General features: G+C 41.8%; 1 long non-coding RNA gene across 2 annotated transcripts in view; it reads right to left on the bottom strand.

Moving 5' to 3' along the window:
- Window positions 1-25,034, bottom strand: part of LOC116668044 — a 38,595-nt gene extending 13,561 nt beyond the window's left edge. Inside the window, exons 1-2 of one of the 2 annotated variants that reach the window (XR_004325104.1) lie at window positions 24,924-25,034; window positions 20,154-20,460 (exon numbers count right to left, since the gene is read on the bottom strand). This is a non-coding gene — a long non-coding RNA (uncharacterized LOC116668044). Of the gene's footprint in view, window positions 1-5; window positions 65-20,153; window positions 20,461-24,923 lie in introns of those variants that run through there. The other variant, XR_004325105.1, reaches the window with a different exon arrangement.
- Between the last annotated feature and the right edge of the window lie 673 nt (window positions 25,035-25,707).

Raw genomic sequence — 25,707 nt, 5'->3', positions numbered from 1 at the left:
CTTACCATATGATCCTGCAATCCCACTCCTGGGTGTATATCCAGAGGGAACTCCAATTCGAAAAGATACATGCACTCCCAACGTTCATAGCAGCACTATTTACAATAGGCATGACATGGAAACAACCTAAATGTTCATCAAAAGATGACTGCATAAAGAAGTTGTGGTGTATTTATACAATGGAATACTATTCAGCCATAAAAATGAATAAAATAATGCCATTTGCAGCAATATGTATGGCCTTGGAGATTGTCATTCTAAGTGAAGTAAGCTAGAAAGGTAAAGAAAAATACCATATCACTTATATGTGAATCTAAAAAAAAAGACAAATTAACTTATTTACAAAATAGAAACAAACTCACAGACATAGAAAACAAACTTACAGTTATCAGCAGGGAAGAGGGTGGGAAGTGATAAACTGGGAGTTTGGGATTTGCAGATACTACCTACTATATACAAAATATATAAACAACAAGTTTATACTATATAGCACAGGAAACTATATTCAATATCTCGAACCTACAGTGAAAAAGAATATAAAAATGAATATATGTATGTATATGTTTGACTAAATTATTATGCTGTACACCAGAAGCTGATAGAACATTGTAAACTGACTACACTTCAATAGAAAAGAAAAAAAAGCAATAATAAAAAATAAATAAACCTAATTACTCCCCCCAAACCAAAATAAATAGCAAACTGTTTTAAAAAGTGAAAAAGGTTAATAATCATTTACATTAACTAGTATCTTTTATGCTTTCTCTGTTTCCTATATCAAAGTTCTTCTTGCAGTGATATTGGGAGTATTCAAAATTTGGTTGCTGAGCTGGTAGATATCTTGGCCCAGGACCAGTTAGCACAAATTGTTCCTTAAAACACTTATTATAAGCACTGGTTCTGGGTTTCAGCTTCCTTTAGCCTCTTCCTGTGGATCAAATAAAATGACTTACTTGATTCACACAATGTGCTGGCCTGTGTTCCTGCCACTTGTGGGGTGTGGGGTGTTTATTGCTTCACTTGACTCTGAAGGAAAGCATCAAAGTTCAAAGCATCTCTACCTGCTTCTAGAATCACAGACCAGAATATTTATACTCTGCCTTCACTTATTGTTCCATTATCATTTGTCTGTTCCATTTAATGTCCATGGAAATGTATTTTGGTATTGTTTTGTTACTGAGGGTAGCTATATCTTTATAGTATATATATATATATACTTACTTTATCTGTCATTGCTTCACTTGAAGCTGAGGAGGGTTTAAGGACTGAAATTACAGTACCCTCATCAGTGCCAGGCTTGCCCCACCCCTTGCCCCAGCCCAATTTGGCAGCTGGGAGAAGGAGCTGGGTGAAGAGATCTGTGATGGAGTGGGGGTGATATTGATGGTGTTGATGATGGCAAAGATGCTGGTTTTCCTGGACCTGGAAGAAAGGACTTTACCAAAGTATTATTTGACTTTCTAATGGCTCAGCTCTGGGAGACTGTGTTTTAGATAATGTGCTAGATAAAACTGTTTTAGATAATGTGTTAGATAAAACAGGATATTAAATATGAGTCAGTTCTTATCTCAGTTTTAGCTGGGGCACCAAGATAATAGATGACAAAGTAAGGTGTCAGAACACAATAAGGAGTTTTCAAAAATAAAGTTTTCAGAAAATCGGTTTAGCAATCCTAAGCTCAGCACACATCTCTAGCCTATAAAATAGGTTGGAGTGACCAATAAAAGTACAGTAAAAGATTAGAGGAGAGTTTTTGTGTGTGTGTGTGTGTGTGTGAATTTGTCTAATGTTGTGCCTTAGAATATGAGCTCCAAGAAAGCAGGATTTTTAAAAAAATCTATTAGGGATGAATGAATATGGGTACATATTTACAGAGAGCTGTCATTGTATTACAAGTTTCAGGGGGAAAGAATGAGAATTGCCTCATCTCAGATGTAGGGGAAACAAAGGGTCACAAAGAAAGGTGAGTGTCCTGAAAAATTAAAAAGGGGAGAGCCTAGCTAGTGGCTCGTTCAGAGGTCGGAATAACAAGAGGGGCTGTGTTGGGATGGCTTGCACTCTTGGAGTTACTTCGTTGGGGAAAGATGATTGAGCATTTTCCACGCGGTCAAATACAGCCTAGATACCTAGGAATGAGAGCTGGAGTAGGGTCATCTCAGGTGATATCCAGAGGCTGGAAGGAAAGAGATGACCCAACACAGAGGTGAACCTCAAGACTTTCAGGGGCTAAGAAAGGCATTGTGGGTGAGTACCCAAACTTCCTTGCACCTACAGGAAAACACAGTAAGAAGTATACCTTTTTGGCATAATATTTAACTTCTTCTAAACTTTTCAAATGTTTCAATATCTAAAACTATTTTAGAATTTATTATTTTATTCTAAAACAAAAGTAGTTTATTTAAAATATATTTTAATTTTATTTAAGGTATATTGTTGACTTTAAAAGGAGCGACTAGAAGACTCACTTTCTCAAAGCGTAGCTACATAGTCCATGTCTAAAGAGCTAAAACAAACAAAGAAAAAAAGGTGTAACTAATATACCAGAGAGTTCTCTGAATCATGGAAGGGAAGAATTTACTCCAAAGACACTGACAAAACTCTAGATAAGAAAAAAAATATGGCAAAAGCTATCTTTCCTTAAGCTTTATAAATGTTAATAATTACCTTAGTGTTGCTAACTAAAAATTAGCACTTGCCATCTGCCTCTACAAGGATTGGATCATGCTGGCACTTGCCATCTAACTCTGCTTGGATTAAATCATGAGCCACGAGCCACTGCAGCCGCTGACCTCCAACACTCTCTGAAGGGAGTTCAGGATAGAGAGCAGGAATGAGGCACTCTGCGCTCTGGGAAAACTGGCTGAACAGGCCTTCAGATAGTTAGGTATTTTCAGGAGAAGATTTTATGAGCCCAAATTCTTGTGTCGCCTCATATCTAGAAAAGCACTAAAATCATTAATGGTGACATCTGCTCCTTGTACTAGTAGCAAGCCTCTGCCTAAACGTGTGCTTGACTGCACGTTCCCCTTTCACTGAAATCGTATATAATAGCGGAATTCCCCCCTGCCTCTTTGGAACAGTTTCTCGGAGCTGTCTGAGATGCTGTCTTCTAGGTTATAGTTCTTATTATGCCCCACGTAAAACTTAACTCTCACATTGTATGATTTTATTTTAGTCAACAAGGTCTTTTATGTGACAGAGCATTTTCTAATAACATATGGTGACACCTAAATTGCAGCAGCATATCGGGGCTAGTTATACAGAGTATAAAGAAAAACAAATAAAATATTTTAAACAAAGACATGATGAGCTCTTTAAAAATCTAATAATTGCTTGTCACAGCTTTTCAAACTAGAAATGAAAAAGATACTAAGGGACCTTACAAGGTAAGTTACCATATTGCATTGGCTGGAAAAGTGCACCCAGTAGCAGAGACACTAATAAAATCTTGTATAGTTGACATTGTTGAATGCCTGCTGATGGAAAGTCAGCAAAAGGAATCACAGAACTGCCATCTTTCAATGGTTCAGTAACTCAGAGTAAAAATTTAGCAGACAAAAAGGCTGGGTTAATATCATCTCTGTAGAAGCAAACTTTTGCCTTAAAACGAACAAATCTGCAAATGTGACTAGACTTGGAGTTATGCTTGTACTCGTTCAGGTTCGGCACCACTAATCATCAAAGACCTTCCTTTATGTGAATGCAATTAACACAAGTGGTACTGACATTTTCAGTGTTAAGTAACGTTATTGAATAGGTTTGTTTATTCTGTAACGACTGTGCTGACATTTGTCCTGATGGTGTAAAAGCAATGGTCGGTAAAATTGCTGGTGCCTAGCATGAATCGAACTATACTAGTAGTCATTAGATTTTTCACCACCAAGCGCTTGCAAGAAGAAAGGAAGTTTTGCTGAAGAACATTTTTAACGAAGCAGTCAAAATTATTAATTTTATAAAATCTCATCCCTTGAGTCTACAAGTTTTTAATGTTCTGTGTTGAATGGGACGTACATATAAGCACTTCTGTTGCATACCAAAGTATGCTAGCTGTCTTGAGGAAAAGCACTTCCTTGTGCAATTGTTCGGAGAGCTGACCTTGCTCCTTTACAGAGCACCAGAACACCAGTTGGAAGAATGACTGGGAGACCAATTTAGGTTATTCAGACTTGGGTACATATTTGGCAGACATTTCCAAAAATACGAACAAAATGAGCCTGTTTGACAGGAGATATTTGTGAGCTATTTCTTGACAATGATAAAATTCAAGCTTTGCTGCAAAACTTAGAATTTTGGAAAACTTGTATCTGCCCCCATGAACTTGACAGCTTCTCAATAAAGACTCCTGATTAGATCAATAGTGATACTAACATGTGTGATTTTTTAAAATTTTACATAGTTAAATGTATCAATATTTAGAAGATCTAAAAAAGATTTGAAAAAGATTATACAAATATGAAAAACAGTACTTCTCTTCCCACTAAAATTTTTTTTAGGCTTGGAAAATACAGTTTTTTCCCATAAAAACGTTATTTACGTTAACATATAATGGGGTTTATTATTTTTTTAAATAGTAAATGTTCTAAATTTCCCAGTTTTTAGTCTTAATATAATAAATATAAGTAGATATAACCAATATAGAAACAATAGCTCTTTAGGATCATCAATTTTCAACAGTTTAAAGGAGTCCTGACCCAAAATAATTTTGAGAACACCAGATTTGAGTAAGGAGGGCAGAAGAGTTCTGGAGGTTTGAAGAGACAAGAAGAGGTGTGAGATAATTCTGGATATTTAGCAGAGTGGGAGAGTGACTGGCCTGGGCACGGTAGTGGGAGCGTCCACTGAAGGCCCTCTCAGGGTTACTGATCACAGATTTAAAGTGAGACGAGTCAGTGTGGTGTTGTGGCTTCCTCCAGCTACATTCAAGTGCACAGCACTGACTTAGACCAGGTGAAGACTTGGATTTACTGTATACTGGCTTTGCTAGGCTGGTGAAAAAAGGGAAGAATAGGGTAAGGGGGTTTTGTAAATACAAAGGAACGACTATGGTGAAGTACTATAGTATCTAATCTGGGGCAAAGAATGGAAGGCACGAGGAAGGTGAGACATAGTGAAAACTGGGAGGAACAATGAACTGTAGGCTCTGGTAAGGTGGCAGAATTGTTGGAGCTGGAGCTCCAGGTGGACTAAACTTGAAGGACAAGAGGTGGTGGCTCAAGAGTGGGATGCTTACAGTTTAGATCACGGAGCGGATGCAGTTGTGGGTCTAGTGTATGACACATGCGGTAGGTGGCTGAGGTTGAGTGGAGAACAAGGTCACATGATGAGAAGACAGCAAGGAATTGGGGAGGGTCATCTGCACTCAGGGCTGAAGTCAGCTGGAAGGAGAAGTGTGTCCATTTCAAATGTTCAAATGTTGAAATCCTTTTACGCCAGTTGGTTGATGGCTACTGCCTGAGTCCCCTTGATGCTCCTTCATTGCCTTGGCCCCCGTGGCCCCCTGAACCCTGCCCCATGACCTCCCCACAGCAATTAAAGGGTAAGACCTGACCCAGGCTGAGGCTTCCAGGGGAACAACTTTGCTTCTGACTGATCTCTGCCTATGCTTTTTATTGATATTACAAAGAACCAAAGCAGGCTGCTGTTGGAGGGAGTGACAATGAACATAGGCTACAACCTTCAAAGAGTAAAGACCAGTGACCCAGGGGTCTAAAGATGACCACTCGCAGTAAGAATCAAGTGGTATTGCCTGATACTATGGAGTTTCAACGCTGGGGATTTTCAGAAAGGAGGGAGGAACGAAGGTCTGGAACTGAAAAGAAGGAGGAAGCAGACACCTGCTGGCTTGTGGGCCCAGTGGTAGGAGGCGGTAGGGGAGAAAGCAACCACCACTTGTGAGGGCTGCAGAAGCAGCAGGGTCCTCAGGGGAGAGCCAGGTTCAAGAAGGTGAAGGGAACTTTCAGAGAAGAGGTTGAGGGTAGAGAGCAGTGGCTCTCAATCCTACTAGACCCAATAAATATTGTGTGATGCCCCTTTACTATTCAGAAATGGAGTTCATAGACAATATGACCCGTGCCTAGATATGAGTTTTTAAAGTGAATCTAATGCCTGAGTGTCATCATATAAAGGAGAAATAAAAGGAGAATATTTTGAAATTAAATAATGCATATTTCAATATGTAAAAGCTTGGGAATCCTCTCAATCAGGTTAGGATCAAATGGTGATATTCTTGCATGTGTGTACTGAATCACCACCGATGACGGACTCCCACAAATGCAGACTGATGGGGTTATGTTATAGTGGATTCATGACTCAAACACCATGAGCTTCTTTGCCATTGGTGATGTGATTTTTCCACTCCTGGTAAAGTTTCAAATATAATAAAATATAATCTTCTCTTGATTTACAAGATGATTGCATTCTTGGAAAATTCAGCATATATCAAAACTGTGCAAAAAATATTTCAGATTTACATGTAAAACAGAGTAAATTTCCAGCCTCAAATAATTATAATTAAGTTTTCTCACTGACATGAATGTCCAGCAGACATTTGAAAATTATGCAGTTGATGGAACAATTCTTCATGCATGGGATTGCCTCAGGATGTCATGATCACAGGACATCTAGCATCCTTGCTTTCTACTTACTCAATACCAATAGTGCTTTGTAATCAGCCTAACAATTTAAAATACTCCTACAATTTTCCAGAATTTTCCCTAAGGATCAGCACCATTCCTCTGACTCTCCTGATGCAGGGGATTTTTTTTTTTTTTTTTGGATGACTATTGTGTAGTGCAAGGGACACATTGTGTATTTGGCCTTAAGAAGCAGTGGATATTGGGGCCAGCTGGGGAGGGACACTGCTGAGTTGCACATCTGTGATGCATGGTCTCTGTTCTGGACTGGCTCGCACTCTAGTGAGCAGACAAGGCTCAGAGAAATCTGTTAAGAGCATCAAAAATGATAGTTACATAAAGGTTTTGTTTTACTTTCAACAATACAAGACAGGAAGATCCACGATAGCAAGGTTTTTAACAGGAAAATCCAATCTCTTGGATTTTATAACCATCCCTCTGTCAATTCAGTTTTTAAAATACCTGACAGAGGCTTTTCTACATGGAAAGAGTTACTTTCAGTTGCTTGGTTTTCACGGACAGTGCTTCTGGCCTGATACTACTCAGGTTCACCTCCCTAACTTTGTCTTAAGGTGATAGGAATTTAAATCCTCAAATTTTCTTAGGACTTGGATTATGAGTTAAAAAGAAGTCATTCCACTTAGTGAAATTTTAGAATCTTTGTTGTAACGTCTTTCACCCGTCTCCTAGTGTGATTCCACGCTCTTCACGCATTTTATTTTCTTAACTGTCTCACTGATCTCACTTTTGCAATCACTTTGCTGACATCCCTCCTTTGTGTCCCACGTGAATCCTGTATGATGCAGCCCAGCTCCTGAATTGTTTACATTATTCATTCAACTAAAATGTGCTGAGCCCCTCCTATGTCCCAGGCACTGTTCTGTGCCCTGGAAGTACAACAGGAGACCAAACAGAAACAAACAGCTCTGCCTCCATGAAACTTCCTTTCTAGTGAGACCATTACACGTCTCTCCACCTTGAGTCAAGGACTGACTGTGTCACAGGAAACCCTGACTGGCTCAGGGCCAGCACGCAACAACAATGCAGTAACAGCTAATGTCTCTGAGAGCTTGGCTTGTGTCTCTTGTATAATCCTTGCAACAGCCCAATGTCAGGAGGTTGTAATTCTACAGATAGGAAAGCAGGCACACCGACATTCAGTCACGTGCCTCCATCCCGTAACGAGTAATAACAGGGCCTGGATTCTAAACCAGTCAGTTTTCTGGCTCGTATTTAACTGCTATGCTACACTGCCTCCTAGAGTAGTGTGAAGTAAATGTTTGGGAAAAAAATAACACGGGGAATTCTTGTGGTTCTAATTGGCTGGTTACCTTGGTGTGTGTTGACAAACCACCCATTCTCTCCTGCCTGCCTCCACCTCGTGTCTTTCTTATTCTCTGCCTGACTGGAGAGTCTGCTAATGTTTTATTTATATAATATCCTTAATTTAAACCAACTGTACACCAGGTGTCCGGAGTCAGATTCTATCAGGAAACTCTTAACCCACATTTACAAGCCGGAAAATGGGATTAGAGTAACCAAAGACTATGTGGTGTCTTTGATTCATCTCCACCTACCCTTTCTGTGACTGATCACGTGTAGATCCGAGGTGACAGATGTCCTGCTGGGAAAGCCACAGGGCCTGGATTGTTTGTATGTCAGCTATTGCTTGGATTCAGCTTTACTTGGATGCCTAGCCCCTGAAGGACATGACCAAGGTCACCGAATTAAATTCCTAATAAAGCCAAGTTGAGGGGTACCGGCTCCCAGAGCCCACATCTGTGTGTGACAAGAGAGTGACAAACAGGAGGGTCCTGCTGCCTGAAGGGTAATGACAACGACTTCCAGCAGCCCAGGGACTGTGTGTTCTGAGCCAGGCTCTGGCTAAGTCACCCTACAGTCTCCTTAAGCCTCACAATAAGTTGACTACACCAGAAACTTCACAGATGAGGAAACTGATGCTAAAAGAGAGGATTCTCCCTCCTCACACCATACTCTAGCTTCTGTAATCACTTTGTTCCAGGTATTAAAGTGGGGCTTTCGCGGTGACATAATTCTGAAACTCAGAAACCTCAAAGAGCAAGAAGGAGCTGGAAACTCTCCCTGTTGTTGCTGTGAGTAGTTTTCACTTCTGTGAGATGGAGGTTTGACTTCACTTTTGGAAAAGCGGGTGCCTTCTACAAGTAAGGCACCAGCATGTAAGCCAGGGACCATCGATGGGTCTTGGGAGAAAGTTAGGAAGACACCATTTATAGACGCTTTGGACTGGAATGTGAATGCCCTGGTTGGGGCTGTGAATGGTTGTTGTGAAGCTACAATGGAACTGTATCTCAGCTCTTGCTTTTTGGGGAACAGAAGGAGGGAGATGCCCCTTGGCTACGTTTGAACTGAGCTGCCTGTGCTGCAGAGGTGCTGCCTACTCTTCATGGGCCTGGGCCAGTGCCCACTGTTGCAGGAAGTGGGGAGCAGAAAGATTCCTGGGTCTGGGACACGTGACAGAGAATCCAGGGCACCTCAGTTGGCTGGGGTAAAGCATACCTGCTGCCAGAGAGGGGATAGTCCTGGCAGAGAGGCTTCAGAATGCAGCAAGAAGAGTCCTTCCTCCACTGAGAGCCATCGCCACACTGGCACCCAGGCAACTGGCAACTTGGGGACACAAGGTGACAGTCCCCTTGATGCAGCAATGGTGATTTCATGAGCAGCCTTCAGACCGCTTCCTGACAGCGGGCATCAGTCAGAGTGAGACGGAATGGGCAAAACAGGATTTGGGGACGGCATGTAGCCCTAGTGCAGACACCCTTCCAGGAGCTTAAATGGGAGTATGAATGTTCATGAGGCTCTTTAAATTTTTTTTCTGATCATCATTAAACAAAAGCCACAGCAAAAACTAGTCAGTAACTTTTTCATGTTTTTGTAACATTGGTTTAAAACAAAACTGTAATTCTGTTTCCCATCCAATAGGTAAGTCTCAAAAACACTAAAATGATTTTGATAAGGGCAAATAAGATGATAAGGGTTCAAGTCATTGTGATCTGGACATTGAAAAATACTACGAATGCTTTTCATACTCATGTGCTGGCAAATGTGATATAACAGACTTCAACTGCTTGTCACGGACCATCTATCCAACGTAGGACTAGATTCAGATGCATGCAACAGGGAAACCTAAATATCAGCGGCTTAGACAACGGAGGCGGTTGTGATAATGCCCTACTAAGAATCACTCTTCACTGTCACTATGCCTTTGGGTGACTTGCGTAGACCAAGGGACAGTAGCAAATGTGACACAGCAGAGATTTGAAAAGCACCTGCCTACTGAGACTTGCCTTCTCTTTTTATTTTGAACCCTGAGACTACCATGTGAAGAAGCTTAGGCTAACCTTCTGTAGGATAAGCCAAATGGAGCAAAGCTGAGCCATCCCACTGAGGCCCCTGGGACCAACCAGACATGTAAAGCCAGCCTAGACCATACAGCTCCAGCCAACCTCCAGCTTCCCAGCTGACCCATACAACCAGGAGCTACATACGGTAATCATCGTTTTAAGCCACTAAGTTTGAAGTAGTTTGCTATGCAGCAAAAGCTAACAGATCTGTATATAAAATGTAGGAACTTGTTTTCTTTCTCTTATAAATGAGAGAGATGAACCGAGGGGTGGTGTAGCACTGCACTTCGTCAGGGGTTATATCTTCTTCCATCTTGTTGTTCTTCCATCTTCAGTCCATGGCTTGTACTTCATGATCCGAGATGGTTGCCCAAGCCCCAGCTGGTGCAGCTTGACTTCTAGCCAGCAGGAAGCAGGGTAGGGGAGTGATGGAAGAAAAGTATGCTCCTTTTCTTTGCAAATACTCCCGAGAAGTTTCACATACTATTTATGCTTACATTTCATTGACCAGAACTTAGTCACAGGGCCACAGTCAGATATGAGAGAGACTGGGAGGTGTAGTCCTTTTTCTGGGAGCCATTAGCTCAGCTAAAAATCTGATTTTTTTCCCCTCTTTTTTTAACTGGAGAAGAAGGGAAACAAAATTTTGGGGAAAATGAACAGCTTCTGTCCAACTTCATATGAACTACTGCAACACAGGGTTTTACTCATCTTTGAATCTCCAGCACTTAACAAGTATTCAGTAACATTTGTGGAATGTTGCTTAGGGAACAAAGGGTGGTCTATTTCCCAGACCACTGAAGGGGCGCTCACAAGTTGCGGAATTTCACTCCACCTCCAGTAGATGGTTGGCATCCCCCCATTCGAGTGATTAGATAGTCGATGTTATTAAAGAGGCTTCAAAATGTAGCAAGAAAATCATGATCCTTAAAGTCAGAAGTCCTGTCTGTTACTTATTTCCTGGGTGACTCTGGGCACAGTGCCTAACCTTAAGTATCCTTGTCTTTAAAGTGAAAATAAAAATTTCTACCTTAAAGGGAAGTTATTGCTTAATGGGTATAGAGTTTTTATTTGGGGTGATAAAAAGTTTTGGAAATAGATAGTGGTGATGATTGCACAACACTGTGAAGGGAATTACTGCCCCTGAAATGCACACTCTAAATGGCTTAGAAAATTTCCTACCTCACAAGCTTACCATATTTCTGAGTGTGCCTCATGTGAGTTTATAGAAGAACATGATGAGGGAAACTAACAGAAGGCAAAAGTAAAAAGCAATTGCAAAAGGGTGGGATAGGGTGAGGGGATGAACGGCTGTGGTTGGAAGACAGCAATTATGCTTTCCAGGAATCTTGGAGCCTTGTAACAAGAACCCTCTGTGGTCTCTTGGCAACATGCAGACTGCACAGAGAAATGCCTGACATGGAGAATTAGTGATGCAGTGGTTCTCGGGTGGCCTTCTGTGCAGAGCTGATAGTGCTTATGTTTGCAAACTCTCAAAAACCATATAAATTGAGCTGAGTGAGACAGAGTTCACTCAGTTTGGTCAGAACTGGTCATGCAACTTCAATTCAATCAACACTAAAGGAGCACCTATGTGCAGTTATTACAGCTATTGATAAATATTCTGAATCTTGCCTCAGAACATGAGGTCAAATCTCATTCCCCCACTGACTTAGCTTTGGCGAGTGAAAGAAGAGCAGAAGTAATGTGTATTGTGGTAGGTGAAAGTATTTCCCTTCCCTTTTCCTACCTCAGTGACTGCAAAAGCACAAAGCAAGATGAAGCCTCCATCACCTGTGTGCATGAGTGCCTGCAATGAACCTTACTTTCCACCCCATCCTAGATGTGTAGCGTAAGGGAGGAGTAAACTTTTCTTGTGTTATGTCACTGCAATTTGGCATTGTTTGTTACTGCAGCATTACCTAGCCTAATCTGACTGATGCTGTGTGTCTCTCCCTGAGCAAAGTGAGGATTTTAACACAGTGCTTAAACTCTAGAGTTAGGAAGCCAGTTTCAGTTCCAGTTAGCTACTTTCTCACTGTATGATCTTGAACAAATCCATAATCTCCTCTTGCTATTTCCCACATTTAGAAAATGGGGACAATAATGAAAACCATCTTATAGGGTTTTATGAGGATTATATTATGTGAGCAACATAGCCCAGCGCATAGTAGGTCCTCAGAAATGCTGGAGGATGATGATGTTGATGATGATATCATTTAATCCTCGAAACAACTCTATGTAAGATTTGTTGTTGTGTCAAACCACTGAGGCATCAGCACTGCTACTGCAGCATAACTTGGCCCTAGACACACAGGTGGTAAGAGGAAGTTTTGAGATTAGAATCCATCAACCCAACTTTGGGGGCACACTTCTATGTTCCTGGAAGCCATCCAGCTCTGGTGTGCAGCCACTTCTCATTCTGTCCTCATCTGCTCTCTAGAGGGCTCGTTCCCTTACACAGCTTCCTCAGGGACCAGATCCATGTAAAAAAATCACCCTGGGGCAAGGACTCAGAGATACAGCCAAGCCTGGTCCCTCAGAGACTGTCCTGCTATCCCGCCTAAGTGGCAGACCAGGAATCAGACCCTCAGACACAGGATCCATTTGATCCCCTTCCACACCAGACTCATCTCTTCCTCTACCAAAGCCAAATGATTTATTTAAACTGCTAAAAAAAAGAAGAAGGAGAAGGAGGGGGAGGGGGGAGGGGGAGAAGGAGAAGAAGGAGAAGAAGGAAGAAGGAAGAAGAGGAAGAAATCAGTGCACAAGGCAAAAATATCCTAAAGACGCGAAAGGGTATGAAGAGGTGTCTCTCTCCCGCACTTCTCTCTGTAGACTCCCAGTTCCCCTCCCCAGAGGCAACCATGGTGACCAGTTTCCTCAAAGTGCTTTTACAGCCAGTTCCTCATTCCTTCCTCCGACTGCACCATCGTGGGGAATGTTCTTCTGGGGCTAGCATCCTTCCTGCTCTATAGCTGCACCCACTGTTTTCTCCCACCAGCACACCCTCCTCTGGGCCTCCTAATCCTGCACATCCTGCTGTGTCTGTTCAGGCTACGTTCTCCAGGAAGAACCTTTTTTAGCAATTCCAGCTGTCATCTCTTCTTCCTGACAACAGTACTATTTGTGTCACATATTTGAATATTTTTTCATTTTCAGTTTACCAGGTGCTAGTTTCTCACTGTTTCGTGTGGGTCACCCTTACTTCCTCTACCAGCCTGAAGGTTGATTGTCCATCCTCATGGCTTCTACCACCACCTACATCCTGATGACTCCCAAATCCACTTTCCTGAGTTTCAGACATATTTCCAGTTGAAACTGGGCATCTTCCCAGTTGTCCCATGGGGCCATCCAAAACATCCTTTTTACCCTTAACTCTACTCTCCGCATCTCCTCTTTCAATAAATAGTCATCCAAAGGAGAAACTTAAGTCACATAAACTCCCACACCCCATCCCTGGAGGCCCCCTAGGAGGATAATGTGTATGGGAAGGTGGGAGAAAGGACATCACAAGCCCTGTCAATTGTACATCAGAAACGGCTCTCAAATCAGTACCTTTCTTTACACTCTCACTATCTCTGCCTTCTTGTTTCATATCATTCTGTAAACAGGTATCTTTTTCACAGTATGTTTAGTGCCACTTTTTCTGCATTTTATGCTTTTGTTGGTGATTCTACCGTTTAAAATGGCCCTCAAGTGAAGTGCTCTTTAGTGTCCTAAGTGCAAGAAGACTGTGCCTTACAGAGAAAATACCTGTGTCAGATAAGCTCCATTCACACTGATAGTTAAAGTTAGAGCTTACACTACTGTTGGCCAAGTGCAGTTTAATGAATCAACAATATATATTAAATAGGTGTATTTAAACATAAATACACATAAAACAAGGTTATATATTGATCCATTGATGAAAATGTTGTGACCAGAGACCTACAGGAACCTAACCCTGTATTTCTGCTAGGAGCAATGGTTCTGTATTTGCTAATTCAGTGTTCATGGTAACTTTATACAACATAACTCCTACAAATTATGAGAATCAACTATATTGTTTGTTTGTTGTCTGACTCACAGCAAAATGAAAACTCAGTGAGGGCAGAAACTTTGCCTGTGCTGAAACAATGTGTGGCACATATTAAGTTCTCAATAAATATTTGTTGACTGAATGAATGAATGAGTTAGGAGACCCTTTGGATCTCAGATGATGAGAAAATTACATCGTTATTTTCATTATTCTTGAAATGAAATTGAGCATTTCCTTCAATTATGAATATAAGGCAACAAATCACAGTAGAAATAGCAGTATTTGTCACATCACCATGGAAATCACTGGTATTTTCAAATCTCAGTACAGTTGCTGTAGATAACTTAAAATACAGTTTAACACTCATCAATACATTGAATTAGATTGGTATTTTCCCCATCACCAGATATCATTATCTTTTTAATTGAAGTATAGTTGATGTATATGTTTCAGTTGATTTATAATTTCTATAGGCTATATTCCATTTATATTATTATAAAATATTGGCTATATTCCCTGCATTGTACTGCATATCCTTGTAGCTTATTTATTTTATACACAGTAGCTCATACTTCTTAATCCCCTACCTCTATCTTGTCCCGCCCCATTTCCCTCTCCTCACTGGTATCTACTAGTTTGTTCTCTGAGTCCATTTCTTTTTTGTTATATTCACTAGTTTCTTTTATTATTCCACATATAAGTGATATACAGTATTTGTCTTTCTCTGTCTGACTTGTTCCATTTAGCATAATACCCTCCAGGTTCATCCATGTTGTTGCAAATGGCAAAATTTCATTCTTTTTATGGCTAAGTAGTATTCCATTGTGTGTGTGTGTGTGTGTGTGTGTGTGTGTGTGTGTGTGTGTGTGTGTGTGACATTTTTATCCATTCATTGTTGATAGAAATTTAACTTGCTTTCATATCTTGGCAATTGTAAGTTTATTTTTTTTTTCTGATAAATACCCAGGAGTGGAATTGCTGGGTCATATGGTAGTTCTATTTTTCATTTTTTGAGAAACCTCCATTCTGTTTTCCATAGTGGCTGTACCAATTTACATTCCCACCAACATTGTACAAGGGTTCCCTTTTCTCCACATCCTCACCAATCTTTGTTATTTGTGGTATTTTTGATACAGCCATTATGACAGGTGTGAGGTGATATCTCATTGTGGTTTTAATTTCTATTTCTTTGATTATTAATGATCTTTTCATGTGTCTGTTGGCCATCTGTATTTCTTCTTTGGCACAATTCAGGTCTCCTGCCCATTTTTTAATTGCATTGCTTGCTTTTTTGATGTTGAGTAGTATGAGCTGTTTATTTTGGATATTAACGCTTTATCAGTCATATCATTTGCAAATATTTTCTCTCATTCAGTAGGTTGTCTTTTTGTTGATGGTTTCCTTTGCTGTGCAGAAGCTTTTAAGCTTAATTAGGTCCCATTTGTTTATTTTTGCCTTTATTTCCTTTGCTTTAAGAGACAGATCCAAAAAAATTATTGCTATGATTTATGTCAAAAAGTGTTCCACCTATATTTCCTTCTAGGAGTTTTATAGTATCCAGTCTTACATTTAGGTCTTTAATCCATTTTGAGTTAATTTTTATATATGGTGTTAGAGAATGTTCTAATTTCCTTCTTTTACATGCAGCTGTCTAGTTTTCCCAGCACCACTTATTGGCGACTGCTTTTCTCCATTGTATATTCTTGGCACCTTTGTTTTAGATTAATTGACTGTAAGTCTGTGAGTTTATTTCTGGGCTCTCTATTCTGTTCCATTGATCCATGTGTCTGTTTTTGTGCCAGTACCATACTTGTTTTGATTACTGTAGCTTTGTAGTTTAATCTGAAATCAGGAAACATGATTCCTTCAGCTCTGTTCTTCTTTCTCTTCAGAAAACAATATTGTTTTGGCTATTCAGGTCTTTCGCGTTTCCATATGAGTTTTAAAATTATTTGTTCTAGGTCTGTGAAAAACGCCCTTGATATTTTGACAGGGATTGCACTGGATCTGTAGAGTGCCTTGGATCGTATAATAATTATAACAATGTTAATTCTTCCAATCCAAGAGCCTGACATATCTTTCCATCTGTTTGTGTCACCTTCAATTTCTTTCATCAGGGTCTTATAGCTTCTGAGTACAGATCTTTTACCTCCTTAAATAGGTTCATTCCTAGGTATTTCCTTCTTTTTGCTGTGATTATAAATGGGATTGTTTCCTTAATTTTTCTTTATGATTGTTCATTGTTAGTATATAGAAATGCAACAGATTTCTGTATATTAATTTTGTATCCTGCAACTTTACTGAATTTAATGATGAGCTCTAGCAGTTTTTTGGTGGTGTCTTTAGGGTTTTCCATGTATAGTATCATATCATCTGCAAACAGTAAAAGTTTTACTTCTTCCTTTCCAATTTACATTCCTTTTGTTTCTTTTTCTTGTCTGACTGATGTGACCAGGACTTCCAACACTATATTAAATAAGAGTGGTGAGAGTGGGCATCCTCATCTTATTCCTCATCTTAGAGGAAATGCTTTCAGCTTTTCACTATTGAGTATGATGTCAGCTGTGACCTTGTCATACATGGCCTTTATTATGTTGAGATATATTCCCTCTATACGCACTTTCTGGAGAGTTTTTATCAAAAATGGATGTTGAACTTCGTCAAATGCTTTTTCTGCATCTATTGAGACAATCGCATGGTTTTTCATCTTCAATTTGTTAACGTGGTGTGTCACAGTGATTGATTTGCAGATACTGAAAAATCCTTACATCCTTGTGATAAATCCTACTTGATCATGGTGTTTGACTCTTTTGATGTACTGTTGGGTTCAGATTGCTAACATTTTGTTGAGGATTTCTGCATCTGTTTATCAGTGACATTGGGCCTATAACTTTCATTTTTTTGTGATATCTTTGGTTTTGATTCCAGAGTAATGCTGTCCTCATAGAATGAATTCAGAAGTATTCCTTCCTCTGCAATTTTTTGCAATAGTTTGAGGAGCAGAGGTGTTAACTCTTCTGTAAATGGTTGATAGAATTTACCTGTGAAGCCACCTGGTCCTAGACCTTTGTTTTTCAGAAATGTTTTTTATTACAGATTCAGTTTCATTAGTGGTAATTGGTCTGTTCATATTTTCTATTTCTTTCTGTTCAGTCTTGGGAGATTACAAATTTCTATGAATTTGCCCATGTCTTCTAGGTTGTTCATTTTATTGGCATATAGTTGTTCATAGTAGTTAGTCTCTTATGGGATTCTTTGTATTTCTGTGGTGTTTGTTGTAACTTCTTTTTTATTTCTGATTTTATTGATTTGTCTGGTAAAGTTTTATCAATTTTGTTTATCTGTTTTCAAAGAAACAGCTCTTAGTTGCATTGCTCTTTTCTATTGTTTTATTTTTTAGTCTCTCATTTATTTCTGCTCTGCTCTTTATGACTTCTTTTTTTCTACTAAATTTGAGTTTTGTTGTTCTTTTTTTTAGCTCCTTTAGGTGTAAGATTAGTTGTTTGAGATTTTTCTTGTTTCCTGAGGTTGGCTTATATCACCATAAAATTCCCTCCTAGCTTTTGCTGAATTTCATAGCTTTTGGAAGACAGCTATGCTCAACGCTATACCAACACCCATAGCTTTTGAATTGTTGTGTTTTCATTTTCATTTGTCCCCTGGTATTTTTTAAATTTCCTCTTTGATTTTTTTCAGTGATCTATTGGTTGTTTAGTAGCATGCTAACAATCAATGCTAACAATGCTACTAAACAATCAAACACAAAGATTATTTTAATGTGTTAATAAAGAAACACTTCTGTACCACACACTTTAATAATTATATTTGAGAATAACTGACTTCCTTTGAAATCCTGTGGTTTTTATTTTCTGCATTTAAAATACTGAGCATTAAAACACTCTGAGAACAGATCCATAGGCCTCCCTAGACTATCAACTAGGTCCATGGCACTAAAGAGCTTAAAAACCTTGGTCTAGATTCAGGTCAAGCCTACCTTCAGGTAAGTTCAGGGTCAGGAAGCTATTTAAAAGGTAAATCTGGTGTCCTCACCCAAATCTTCCTGCAAGTATCATCACAGAGGGGCTTTCATTCTAACATCTCCTCCACAAAGACACTCCTCTGTGCACCCCTTCCGACATCTGGAGGAGCACTGGCAGAAAGTTTCCAATGGATTCCATAAAGCCTATCAAGCACTGACCACATGCACAGACTTCTCGCAAGGGCTGGAGAGCATTACTTTTCCAAGTGTGGCCTGAAAACTGTTATTGGCCAAAGATGAGAAAAATATAGAAATTGAGAGTAAGGGTTTTAGAAACCTTTTAGCAATTTGAATCTAACAATACAATAACTAAGGTTCATATTTTATGTCTTTTTTCCTAAATTTCATTTTATTTTACAAAATCATCCATTTGCAATAGATTGGAAATTTACAAAAACATAAACTAAACCAAAAATATATATATACTGGTCTTTCTTCCATACAGAGTATGAGAATCACCATTGTGAGGGGTTACAGTGAAGAGACATGGATCCAACTGGGCAAATGCTCTGAAACACATGAATAAAATCCAGGATGCAGAAGCACAACAGACCAGCAGAACTAGGGAAGGCAGAATTAGGAGGAAGCATTTGAACATGTTGACCAGTATCTATAGGTGGAGATGATGCCTTTTGGGGTGTTCCAGGCAGTGGGCTCAGCAGGAGCTAAGGCAAGGAGTATAGAGTATAAGGTGCCTCAGAGAAGGTAGTTGTCAGGCAAGATAGGGAAAATGCCTGCGTGTGTCTGTAGTGAATGGGGACAGAATATAGTGGGAGTGAATCATGATGGCCTTGGAAACATGCTGAGGATATGGGGCTTTCTTAGTCGGCCATGAAGAGCTGTGGACTCATTTCCAGCAGGGAAGGAAAAGATCACATCTGAGCTTTAAACAATAATGTCTACTGGGTCAAACTAAATTTAAAAATTTCTCAGGCACTGACTCTTTCAGAGAAGAAAAAATCTGTCTTCCATTAGAATGTGACACAGAGACTGATTTCCATGCCTGGATGAACACGTGCATGGGTGTACATGAATGAGGGCTCTCACTTGATTTTGATGGGTTACATTAGACAAGTCACTGCCAGGGGATGGACACAAACTAATGTCCACTGAGCATTAGCAAAGTACCAGGCATGGGATGTTAAGTGTCTTGACAGATTACCACATTTGAATGTCACAGCAAACCTGTGAAACTGCTTTTATTTCTATGTTACAGATGTGGAAAAGGAGGATTAGAAAGGTAGGCAGTTTGCACCTCTGAGAATCAGTTTTCTTCCCAAGGAGATGGGACTAGTGGTCCTCATGCTGTCTACTCTCCAAAAAGGTAAAGAGGACCAAGTGAAGGTTAAGAGGATCCCAAAATGTTGACAAGGCAAAGGCGCTGAGTGAGCTCAGGGGAGGGAGGTGGTATTTTCTGAGAATACAGACAGGACACAGTGTTCTGAGATGGTTCTGCCCTCTCACTGATATTGGAAATCCTTTAAATTTTCCATTTAAGAAATGCCTGAGGCCAGGACTGATTCAATCATGTAAAAACCAATATCAGCTTGGAAAGGTTATCACAACCTTTCAATTCCGGTCAACATTAAAAATGCAAATGTTTGCTATTTAAATATAGCCTTTGGTCACCAGTGTTCAGGACATAAAGTAAACCACAGCAGGCTGCCATCTCCCACTGAGGGCTCGGCAGGAAGGAAGCAGAGGAGGTGCCGAAAGAATGCATCATACCAGGCTAATGGAACCACTTCCAGCCCCACTAAGGTCTGGGTCCTCAGAGGTTGTCCAGGTTCGGTCACTGGATCAGACATCCATTCACTAGGAGTTGGGACCCCATTGGTTTCTTTGTCCTCATCTTCCCAGTACCTAGTCTGGTGCCTGCTTTATAGTAAGAGCTCAATATTGTTGACCAGATGAATTAATTCACTTATCACCTTTTTATCATGTCCCAGGCACTGTGCTAGGCCTATTCATTGATACAGAAACAAGCCACTTGGGAAAATCAATCTCAAGTAATCTATCATCTAAGGATAGTAAGATATGCAAATAAATAACGATAATGTAAGAGTGTTTCAAATTACCTTGCCTTAAGTGTTAATTCTGGAGGTCTGTCAAAAACAGGTGTTTAAAAATGTGCCAGATGAAGAATGCTTGTGTGGTTGGACATCAGAATTCTGGCTGGCTTGGGAGATGGAGTAACTGGGCAGTGAGATCAGCAATGGGAGGTTCCTGGAAGAGGTGCCAAGAACCATTCCTGAGGTGGGCTCCTGTTCCTGGTGGTCTCCTCCACTCAGACTGTACGCTTCCTGAGGACTGGACTGTAGCTTATTCAGCTCTGCACCCCAGTACTTCACATGGGGTCTGACACATAGTAGGAAACAACATATGCTGAATATACAAATGAATAAATAAATGAATGTTAGGAACCCATAAGGAATCACAATAAGAAGCATCATTAAGAGTTTAGTATGTAGCAAACATTACATATCTATATATATATATATATATATTAATGGTGGTGTATATATATATTACATACATTACCAGCAAACCCCATTAACAATTCCCAGGAAATAAAAGTAGAATCTGTGTAATAAAATAAAGGCTAACCTTTTTTTTTTCCCCTTTCTGCTTAGTCTAGCATCACTTGCTCATGGGGTACTGCATACAGAGAGAGGCCTTGCATCCAGCACTTCAGACCAGAGTTCGCAGCATGAATTGGCTGCATCCGATGCCTCAGCTCAGCAGGCCATGTGCAGAAGCACTGCACGCAGCACTGCAGTATGGACCCATGGGCAGCACAGCTGCATTCAACCCACAAGAACTCTTCCCGCCTCGTTGCTGATGAGAACCCTGTAAAGCAGCCCCAAGACGGCCTGCAGGGAGTGCGTGTACTCTACAGTGCGAGCTCATACCTCTCTATTCTTTGATCAAAGAATAAAACTTTCCTTTACTTCGAAACCAAACTGCATCTCATTCTATTGGTTCAAACAACACCAGGAAGGAGGGCCCTTATGGGAGTCAGACTCGAAAGTAACAAATTTTGGCAACCACAAAGGGACAGACCATGGCTTCTTCGCATGCACCTAGCCACTAGGCTCCAGGCTGTCCCTGACTCTAGCAGGAGGACGGCAGAGGCTTTGGGAGGTTTGAGTGAGGATGAATGACTCTGGTCTGTGAGTTCACTCTCATGCAGTAAAATAGCAGAAGTCTTCAGCTGAATTCAAAGAAACTCTGCCCAGCAACCCAATACCCGGGTGTGGTGCAAACACAGTATAGGCCCCAGAGTAATCGGGACCATCATGCCCCATTGTGGGGATCAACTGCAGCATTGGCATCACTGGGGACTGGAGACTGAAACTCACACATGCCTGCCCATTGCCTCTGGCTTGTCTTCCCACGGTGCCCAATGGGTGGGGGGATAGGGAATGGTGGGGTCTTGTGGGCGAGAAGCCGCCACACAAGTCTTGCCCAGTGACTCGCCAATAGTGCTGTCCTCTTGACCCCTGTACAAGGCAGTAACGCCGCACTGGGCTTTTTGCCCTCCACACCAACCACATTCTCCATAGTCACCTTCAGTTTGGTAAATGTAAGCGGCCAGCCCTGGGAGCCAAGAGGCAAGACTGGGGAAGGCCCAGATAATGAGGACCATCTGACAAAACAGAACCACAGAACAAGGGTGCTTGATTTGAGTTCAGGAAAAGGCTGATGCCCGAATGTGAAAGGGTTCCAAGGTAGGTACTAGACCAGTGACTTGACCTCTTTTGGTCAGGGCCAGTTTCTCTGAAGTGGGCTTGGGGGCCCTGTGAGCCACTTGCAAGACCAGAAACCCCATTATTGAGAAGCCTTGTGAGGTACTAGCAAGAACAGGAAGCACCCACTACCCCACCTCTCCTCCTCCCTCTGCTGGTGAGGCGAACCTTGGGTAACTGTTGACCGAGGTTCCGCAGGCTCTCCTTCCAGTATCAACACAGAATACCAGCTTCCCCAGCAACCTAGTGAGTGCTCTGTGGGAATCCCTCAGAGGAACTTTAGCTTTTAGCATTCACTTGGCAGGAAGCCTGAAAACCCTTCCTTCTCATGCAAAAGGTGGAAAGAGAAGACCCCTGCCACCAACAGCTGTGCCACTCCTTAAGGGACCGAAGTTGCTCAGGAACAAATGTGGCAAATGAAGCAGTCTTGTCTAGCCTCCTGTGGGATATTCAGACTTGGGAGAGACTATCTCAAGCACAGGCCTTTACAAATTCAAGGGGGGAGCCCCAGTTACATCAGAGACCCAGACCATGTGGATGCCTCCTTTTTTGGTCTTCTCAGGTATTCATTAACAGTTTAGTGCTGGTTCCAAATTTTCCAAACCAGAAATCTCATTTGGGTCAAAGCTATGGCATTTGCATGCTAACAAATCACTCCAAGTGCCCCCTTGGTAGTTGGAAACAAATTCAAAACAGAACATCTGAGGTATGGGGAACCAAAAATCCACCATACCAAAGGATAGCTCATTAGGGTGCATCCTGCAGAACCGGAAAACTATCAATTGGAATAATATAAAGGAAATCAATCAACCTAGTGGCTACCATAAAACCCTGTCACACAATAAATCCCACCCCCCTGCTACCCACAGAAATGGGGGGCCCCTGGAGTATGATTGTATAACTACAGACACAATCTATTCCAATCCCCCTGACCTAGGAAGTGAGCCTCTGCCAAAGGTAGAAGAGGAACGGTTTACAGATGGGAGCATTTCTATGAGAGAGGGAAAAAGGCTGACGGGATACTCAGTAACCTCCCACACCCAAGTAGTAGAGGCACGAAGCCTACCCTCAGGAACTCCAGCCCAAAAATCTGAGCTGATGGCCCTCACCCAAGCCTTAGAGCTTGGGACAGGGAAGATCTTAAATGTTTACACAGATTCCCGGTATGCACATGCCATCCTACATGCACACGGGGCTATTTGGAAGGAAAGAGGTATGCTTACTGTGGAGAATAAACAGGTGAAACATACTGAAGGAGACTAAACAGGCTTAAGCATACTGGAGCTCTTAGAAGCAGGATAGCTTCCAAAAAAAAAAAAAAATGGTAGTGATTCATCATAGGGGTCACCAAAAGGGAGATGCGGAGGTAATAAAGGGAAGAAGCAACTGCCAAAAGGGGGACCCTAGAACCAGTAAGTTGGCAACTACCCCTCATACCTTGAAGACCAGATCCATCCAATTATTCCCCAGTTGACACAAAGGAAGAATTAGATAAAGCCCGAAAATGGGGCATCAGTAGAGATCTAAGAGGCCATGCGTGGCTAGTTAATGAACATGGGCAATACTTTCCCCAAACTGCAGCTTGTCAAGCCATCAGGGAGGCTCATCAAGGAACTCACTGTGAGAGAAGCCCTATGTAACTGGTTAATTGTGGTCATGGTAACTCCCAGGATGAAGAGTATAATCAGCTGGATAGTTGAGACCTGCCCTATCTGCTCAATGAACAACCCCAGTAACAGGGCCCTCAAGGGCCCCCAGATAAGGCAATTCAGACCAGAAGGACATATCCTGGAGAAGCCTGGAAGATTGATTTCACTGTCATGCTGAGAGTACACGGCAACTTCAGGTACCTCTTGGTGCTAATGAACACATTTTCTGCGTGGACAGCATTCCCCACCAGAACTGAAATGGCAGCTGAAGTGGTTAAGGCGTTACTAGAAAAAAAAAACAAAAAAACCCTAGGTTTGGTCTTACAGGATCCCCACAAAGCGATAAAGGTCCAGCATTTGTGTCTCAAGTGATGAAGGGGATAACAAGTGCCCTGGGCATAAAATGGACCTTGCACTCAGCCTGGAGACCCAAATCATTGGGGAAACTGGAGGGATTCAATCGGACCTTGAAACAGGCCTTAATCAAGCTATGTCAGGAAACAAGAAAACTGGATCAAGTTGCTCCCAACTGCCCTCCTCTGCATGAGGTTAGCCCCAAGGGGTAAGTTAAGCACATCTGAGCTTATGAATGGTAGGCTCATTCTCAAGCCAGAGAGAAGGTACACCTTAACCCCCTTGAAATGGAACAGCTCAAGTGTTTTCTCCAGGGAGGAGAGAGACCAAAAAATCTCTCATGGAATATGGTGACCAGGTACTGCCAACCCGCTGGGTCAGGAGACTGTGTGAACCTAAAACCGGCAGCCTGCAAAACCAACTCACTCTTAAGTGGAACGGATCCCCCAGTGGCGATCCTAACCACCTGCTCTGCCCCAGAGTTGCAGGAATCACTCTGGGGGGGAACATCGCACTCGAATGAAGAGGGCTTCCAAGCCCCAACCTCCAGAGAGACAACCTGGGGCAATGCACCCCTTGATTACGCGTGTGAACCTCTCCCTGACCCGAAACTTCTCTTCCGAAAAACAACAAACGTGAGACCAGGAATCCTCAGGCCACGGCAGCGAGCCTCAGCATCAGAGCATACTTTTGCCTGCGGGCAAACCTAGATACCTTCATTTTTAAGAAAACTTTGACATGTGACCATTATTCTCCTGCTAATATCTGGGCCGTGTATCTTAAATTCTCCGCCTCTTTATCTCCAAAGATTAGACAAATGGTGGTCGTTCAAGGATATAAACTATCAGGGCTGCAACCTGGAGACCATCAAACACATCTAAAGGTGGCCGGAGAGAAGTTCTGCTCCTCTACCCGGGGTTATAACGATGCCCCAAATCAGCAGGGAGGTAGTAACAGGAGTCGGACCTGCGCCCCTCAGCATCCCTGGAGAATGAGGAGCAGGACGAAAGACAGCGGAGGAGTTCGTCGCCGGCAAAGCCCATTAACAATTCTCAGGAAATAAAAACAGAATCTGGGTAGTAAAATAAAGTCTAACCTTTTCCTTTTCCTACGTGCTTCATCTAGTTTCACTCGCTCATGGTGGGCGGATGCAGAGGCCTTGCCGCGACACTTCGGACCAGAGTTCCTAGTGTGAAACGGCCACGCGGACACCTCAATTCAAGATGGTGGCGGCGGCCGGTGGGCTGAGACGCTGCGACGGCCCGGGACCTGGGGCGTGAGCAGCTGTGCCGGCCCCGCGAGAACTCCGCGGACGAGATCCCTGCAAAGCAGCCCCGCCCACGGCGTGTACAGCGACCGCGAGCTCGCATCTCTCCATCCTTTGATCAAAGAGTAAAGCTTTCCTGTGCTTCTGCACCAAATTCGGTCTTGTTCTGTTGGCACGAGCAACCCTGGGCAGGAGGACCCTTGTTGGGAACTGACTCAAAAGGGTGGGTAGCATATCTCTTCATTAATTATAACTCTCAGGGTGCAGCCAGCAGACAGAAACCACATCAGTTACTTGAACAGAGAATATAATATAAAGGATTGTTAACTAGGTATAAAATGGTTAACTAGGTAACTGAAAGGGTAAAGTGAGATCTATAAAGTTTAACAGAGATAGCAACTGCAGAAAGCAGCTGTCCCCCTAAGGATGAGGGGGGAACAACAGGGGAAAAAGAAATGATAAAATTTAGAGGCTTAATGGAAGGACCCTGTGAGCTGAGACTCAGATGGCTGAGGAGGGGGCACTGCTGGGCTGGTGCTGATGTCTCTGCCTGGATATGATGAAGCTAATTCTGTGTTGAAAAACTGCAAACTGGCTTCAGCTACTGCCGTGG

This window comes from Camelus ferus, chromosome 13 (assembly GCF_009834535.1).
Source record: "Camelus ferus isolate YT-003-E chromosome 13, BCGSAC_Cfer_1.0, whole genome shotgun sequence".
NCBI classification, from domain to species: Eukaryota; Metazoa; Chordata; class Mammalia; order Artiodactyla; family Camelidae; genus Camelus; species Camelus ferus.
The sequence above is the reverse complement of the archived record's forward strand: the minus strand, read 5'-3'. Positions and strand labels throughout refer to the sequence as shown.